This window comes from Mauremys reevesii, unplaced genomic scaffold (genome assembly GCF_016161935.1).
Source record: "Mauremys reevesii isolate NIE-2019 unplaced genomic scaffold, ASM1616193v1 Contig75, whole genome shotgun sequence".
Lineage (NCBI taxonomy): Eukaryota > Metazoa > Chordata > Testudines > Geoemydidae > Mauremys > Mauremys reevesii.
Genome location: NW_024100890.1, coordinates 302,171 through 309,397, shown reverse-complemented (window position 1 = coordinate 309,397; position 7,227 = coordinate 302,171).

The window sequence follows — 7,227 nt, the reverse complement described above, 5'->3', positions numbered from 1 at the left end:
ATCGACTCTGTTTTACTTAATTGTTTTTCACGGCACTAAAAATGTATTTGCTTCATTTTAACATAAATGATTATTGTATTTTTTTCTCTTTTATTAGAAATGGGAATTTATTTTTCTAATTATTTTGGCGTTTATGTTTAATGATCAGTTATGTTCGTGACTCACTAACATTTGACTCCACCATTGCTATTAGTATCAGACTCAGAACTTTAATTTTTTTTATGAATTGTAAGTTATTTTACAGATAAAAATATTCTTTGTAAATAAGCAACCTGCATCTGCACAGTGACTAAAGTTATGTGTTTCGCTATTTTAAAAAAAAGAAAACTGGCACTGCTAAGGTGGGTAGAAGCTAAATTTACATTCTAGGGGGATACTATTAGTAGATTGTACCACTTTAAGTAATGAATAAATGACAAAGCACAATATGCTATTACAATAATAATGAGAATTACCCCAGCCAGGACAGGTTAGGCATTTTGGAACTCATTACTCAAAGAATTAAATTTGAGCATAAGAGTGAAATAAAATTATGAAATGCACAGACCAGTCAACCCCCCCCCCCTAAAATAACAGCACTGCAATCCTTCACCAGCTCTGAAAGAATAAAATGACAGAGAACATAGGTGCCTTGCTCATTTCAACTGGAAGTAACAACAATAATACAAGAGTGTGTTGTGGGGAGAGTGTGTGTATTCAGGGAGTGAGAGACAGTGTGTGTGAGTGAGTGAGTGAGAGAGCAAGTGAGCGACCGACCGACCGACTGACTGATCGCTGTCACTGAAGCCCAGCACTCACTAGTCCAGGGTGGACAAACGTTTTGGCCTGAGGGTTCCAAAACTGTATGTGCTGTGCCTCCCTAACCCTATCCGCACCCTCTCACTTCCTGCTCCCTGACTGCTCCCCTCAATGCCCCTGAACCATCCAATCCCCCCTGGTCCTTGTCCCCCAACCGCCCCCTCCCAGGACCTCACAGCCCAATCCAACCCCCCTGCTCCCTGACTGCCCCAACCTCTATCCACACCCCCAGCCCTGACAGGCTCCCCCTGGACCCCCCCCCCCATCCAGCTCCTTTCAGAATGTAGCCCTGCGAACTTGGGCGGAGGACTCAGGAGGAGCAGGGGCAGCGGCGCAGCCAGAGAGAAGCGGCGGTTTCCCCTTGAAAGCGCCACTTCTCTCCAGCCGGCTGCGCGGCTGCCCAGTGCTCCTCCTGAGTCCTCCGGCCACATTTGCTGCACTCCCACCACCCGCACCTCCCGCCTGCTCCCCTGAGGCTGCAGGTGAGCCTCCCTCCCTGCTCTCCCCTGCCCCCGCAGTGCAGCCCCCTCCTGCGCTGGTGGCATGGTGAGCTGAGGCTGCGGGGGAGGGGGGACAGCAGGGAAGGGCCCGGGGGCTACCCTCCCCAGCTGGGAGCTCAAGGGCTGGGCAGGATGGGCCTGCAGACCGGATGTGGCCCGTGGGACGTTGTTTGTCCATCTCTGCACTAGTCTGAAGGCTTGTTCAGACGGCATCACCTCCTACTCCTCACCCAGAAGCAGCAGCAGAGACTCCTGTCCCCACACCCCAGCTCAGCAGAGACAGGGTACATGGGTGGGGGAGGGGGACACCCCAACATCAGTCCCCCACCCCTGCTCTGCACAGCAGACAGGAGGTTCCCAGGACCAGGGCGGTCAGGGGCGGCTCCAAGGCAGGGGGTGGGGGTGCGGGAGCAGTGGTGGCTGCAGACGGGAGCAGAGCAGCAGGGGGAGGAGGGGCACCCTGCGCCAGAGGTTTCCCCCCATAGAACGGTGCCCCTGGGTGGTCACCCATCCATCCACCCCTAAGGCTGGCCCTGACATCTGGGACAACATTTATCAAGAGCCAATGGGCTCCAGTGAGTCACAGGAACAGCCTTTAAATCCACAAAGCTGAGTGAGGTGTCTAGACTCCCTATACAACATCCCTCTGGTCAGCATCTCCCATTGGCTGGCTTAGGCAGCTCCCTACCCAGCACGCTGGCTTCTGTGTCACCCATTCTAAGGCACTTACATCTCCCCAACACTCAGGCTTTGTGGCTCACACTGTCATTTCAGTGATTTTCTAGGCAGCTACTAATTAGACCCGGTGACATTCAGCTTTGTAATACCAGAGTCCCTTCATGGATCCCGCTCTCTGGGTACGTCTACACTACGGGATTATTCTGATTTTACATAAACCCGGTTTAATAAAACAGATTGTATAAAATCGAGTGCATGCGGCCACACTGAGGACATTAATTCGGCGGTGTGCGTCCACGGTCCGAGGCTAGCATCGATTTCTGGAGCGTTGCACTGTGGGTAGCTATTCCGTAGCTATCCCATAGTTCCCACAGTCTCCCCCGCCCCTTGGAATTCTGGGTTGAGATCCCAGTGCCTGACGGGGCAAAAATCATTGTCGTGGGTGGTTCTGGGTAAATGTCGTCAGTTATTCCTTCCTCCGGGAAAGCAACGGCAGACAATCATTTCGTGCCCTTTTTCCCTGGATTGCCCTGGCAGACGCCATTAGCATGGCAACCATGGATCCTGTTTTGCCTTTTGTGACTGTCACCGTATGTGTACTAGATGCCGCTGACAGAGGTGATTCAGCAGTGCTACAGTCATATTGTACTGTTTACCATGCTATTGTAAATTGGCAATGAGATGATAGTTATCAGTCCTTCTGTGCTGTACTATCTGCTGCTGTCATAGGTGCCCCTGACTGAGATCAGCTGGGGGTGCAAAAGACAAAAATGGGAATGACTCCTTGAGTCAATTCCTCCTTTATGGTATCTAAAAATAGAATCAGTCCTGTCTAGAATATTGGGCAAGTGTACTAGAGAAGCAGTGTATTAGAGAACACAGCTGCTCTGTGACAGATCCCACAGAAATGATGAACTGCATGCTGTTCACAGGGGGTGCCCCTGCAACAACTCCACCTGTTGATTCCTTTCTCCCCTAGCCTTCCTGGGCTACCATTGCAGTGTCTCCCTCATTTGTGTGATGAAGTAATAAAAAATGCAGGAATAAGAAACAGTGACTTGTTAGTGAGATAATGAGGGGAAGGCAGCCTCCACCTGCTATGCTAGTCCAGACAGGACATTAAGCAGTGTAGGGGAGAGAAGCCCAGCATCTCGGTGCTATGATAGTCCAGAATCTTTTCTTTACACATGAAGGATGGGGGCTGATGGAGCTCAGCCCCCTATTGCTACAATGAAGATGGTTATCAGCTATTCTGTACCATCTACTGGGAATGACCAGGAGTTTTTTACCCAGGTGCCCCTGGCCAACCTCACCTGAGGCCAGCCAGCCAGGAGCACTCACGGGCTGATGATGAGGATGGGTACCAATCCAATTGCACCATCTGCCACCAGTGAGGGGGAAAGAGGATACTGCAATTAAGTGCTGCAGCATCGCATCTACCAGCAGCATTCAGTAGACATAGGGTGATATTTAAAAGAGTCAAGAGACAATTTTTTTCCCTTTTACTTCTGGAGGGGGGGCGGGGTAAATTGTCGAGCTATGCCCTGAACCACCGCGGACACTGTGTTTGACCCTACAGGCATTTGGAGCTCAGCCAAGAATGCAAATTCCTTTCGGAGACTGCAGGAATTGTGGGATAGCTTGAGTCCTCCAGTCCCCGCTCCAGTCCCCCCTCCATGAGCATCCATTTGATTCTTTGGCTTTCCGTTACGCTTGTCACGCAGCAGTGCGCTGAGTCCCTGCTATGGCGTCTGTGTGGAGATCTTTTAAAAATGCTTTGGAATTTCGTCTTCTGTAACGGAGCTTTGAACAGATTTGCCTGCCTTTACAGAGATGACATCTGTATGGTCCATGCTGGAGCTCTTTTTGGATTTTGATTTCGGACTGCATCGCCACCCGTGCTGATCGGAGCTCCACGCTGGGCAAACAGGAAATGATATTCAAAAGTTCGCGGGGCTTTTCCTGTCTACCTGGCCACTGCATCCATGTTCAGATTGCTGTCCAGAGCGGTCAGTGGTGCACTGTGGGATACCACCCAGAGGCCAATACCGTCGATTTGCGGCCATACTAACCCTAATCCGATATGGTAATACCGATATTAACACTACTCCTCTCGTTAGGGAGGAGTACAGAAACCGGTTTAAAGAGCCCTTTATATCGATATAAAGGGCCTCTTAGTGTGGACAGGTGTGGCGTTAAATCGGTTTAACGCTCCTAAAACCGGGAATGATCAGACCAGGCAATGACTCAGTGAACCATCCCATTGTCTACTCCCACAATCTAGCAGTTTAGGGACATGCAGAGCCTGGGCCTGCACCCCTGATTATCTTGGCTAATAGCCAATGTACTTATCCTGAGGGACTGATCTAATTCTTTGTTCAACCCATTCATAGTTTTTCCTTTCAAAATATAATGAACACACATCTACAACCCCAAGATACCTTGACAACCACAAGAATTTTAAAATCATGAGTTATACACCCTCGAGTCAAGAAATTGTAATAAATAAATGATCTCTTTTCTTGGGCCTCTTTGTTCCTGAGCCTGTAGGGTGCAGTAAGGCCAGTTCCAATGCCTTGAGCCAAAACACCTGAATGAATCGTAGTCTACCCTCATTCTCCCAAACATTTAATATACCTAAGGCCATACCTACAGTTTAAGTGTGGGTTAACTCAAGTTATGTCACCACAGAGTCACTACAGTTACTATGTCACTTGTATTTTGCATGTGTTTTGTATGTATGCACTGTATTTTGGGAAGCTTTGGTTTAGCCAGGGCCAGCGCTTCCATTAGGAGACTGTAGGTGGTTGCCTAGGGTGCCAGGATTCGGAGGGCGGCATTTTGTGCGCTCCCCATGGGGCGCATGGGAGCTTCCAGTTCCGCTCCCGTCACGCCGCCGAAGAAGGACCTTCTGCCGACGTGCTGTGGAAAACAGCGGTAGGCAATTGAGCAGCTCAATGACTCCCGCTGTTGCCTGCGGCATTTCAGCAGAGGGTCCTTCTTCGGCGGTGTGATGGGAGTGGAACCGGAAGCTCCCACGCGCCCCGTGGGGAGTGCACAAAATGCCGCCCCCCGAATTCTGCCTGGCGTGCTAGAAACTCTGGCACCACTCCTGGGTTTAGCAGTGTATGCTGGGTACCAAACAGGTCAGACAGGGGTGGTTGTGGCCAGGGGATCAAACTTCTTATAGTGCATAAATGTATACATAATGTTTATGTTGTGTATTTGGTTGTCATGGTTTTTGTTGCTATGGCAACTGAGTTAGATTATTATGGGTTAGCTCAGCCGGTTTCAACCGGCTGTGTGAGCTCTCTGTATATCTGTAAATAAAATGGAGGTTTTGGTTAGCTGCCTGCTCTCTGGCCTCAAGTGATTGCTTCCTACACTGGCTGCCCCAAGGATATAACACTGGCGACGAGGGTGAGACTCTGGTGCTGCTCCAGTAACAGAAGGAAGTAGAAGTTAAGGTAAAGAACAAACAAAGATAAAAAGCTGCTTGTTTGCACTGACTGTGAAAGTGAAACTAAAAATCATGGCTACTCTGACCAGGCCCCTGGAGCCTTTTGATGAGAATACAGAGCAGTGGCATGTGTATACTGAGCGTTTTGAGCTTTTTGGTATTGCAAATGACATTACAGAAGCGAAGAAGGTGCCAATATTCTTAACTGTTGTAGGGGCTAAAACCTACTCTCTGCTACGCAGCTTACTACACCCTGTTAAGCCTGAGACTAAATCTTACAGTGACATTGTGGAAATCCTGGGGTCTCATTTCTCCCCAAAACCACTGGTAATTGCTGAAAGATATAGGTTTCACAAAAGAGACCAAAAGGAAGATGAAACAGTTGTACAATTTGTAGCCATTTTAAAAAAGCTAGCAGAACACTGTGAATTTAAAGAGATGTTAAATGATGCCCTGCGTGACAGGTTAGTGTGTGGCCTCTGCAGTGAAGCTATACGGCAGCGCCTACTGACAGAGGCTCAGCTTACATTACAGAAGGCTGTTGATATTGCTGTCTCCATGGAACTGGCTACAAGGGAGGCACAATACATCGGTGCATCCCTAGGGTGCAAAAAGTGTCACAAGAACTGACCCACAAAATGGTGCAGAGTCAAGAATGTTACCGCTGTGGTAAGCTGGGTCACCAGGCATCAGAATGCTGGTGTAAGGACCTGGTGTGTCGACACTGTGGCAAAAAGGGACACATTGAGTATGCCTGTAAACAAAAGAAAAAGAGGCCTGTGGTCTGGCCGACAAAAAGAGGAACCTTGCATACCCTAGAGCAGACCCAGGATGATCAAGGTGACACCTCCTCACAAGAGGAAGTGCCACTGCATGTTTTGTCTTTGGCAATGGGCTCACATGAATACTGGGTAACCCCGTTATTGGATGGCAAACGTATACGCATGGAACTGGACACCGGTGCAGCCGTCTCACTGATCTCTGAGACTGTGTATAAAGAAAAGCTACAGCATCTTCCGCTTAAGGCGACAAAAACTGTTCTGAAGACGATACGGGAGAAGCTGTGCCTATGCTGGGCACTATTGATGTTAAGGTGGAGCTCAATGGACAGGTGGCTAAATTGCCACTGTTTGTGGTGAGAGGTAACTACCCAGCCTTAATGGGTAGGTCTTGGCTTGGGAAGATTCAACTGAACTGGGCAGAAGTGCACCGGATGACTAAAGAAGAAACCAGTCTAACCCTATACTAAGGAAACATGCTGCTGTTTTTGGAGATGATTTGGGAAGTATGAAGGGAATCACTGTGACATTGAACATTAAACCTGGCAGTCCACCAAAATATCTGAAAGCCCGAACTGTGCCATATGCCATCAGGCCAAAAGTTGAAGCAGACCTGGAGCGCCTGGTCACCAATGGAGTCCTAATACCAGTTACCCATAGCTCATGGGCCACTCCTATTGTTCCGATCGTGAAGAAAGATGGCTCTCTCCGGATTTGCGGTGATTTTAAAGTCACTGTCAACCCAGTGTTGTGTGCAGAGCAATACCCGCTTCCCCGCATCGATGACCTCTTCGCAGGCCTGGCTGGGGGACAAAAGTTCAGTAAGATTGATCTGAGTCAAGCATATTTACAGATGCACGTCGATGAAAAGTCCCAAGAGCTGTTGACTATTGTGACTCATAAGGGGCTTTATCAATACTGTCGCCTACCCTTCGGAATAACATCTGCTCCCGCCCTGTTCCAGAGGGCTATGGACCAGATCTTGTGTGGCTTGTCAGGAGTTCAGTGCTAT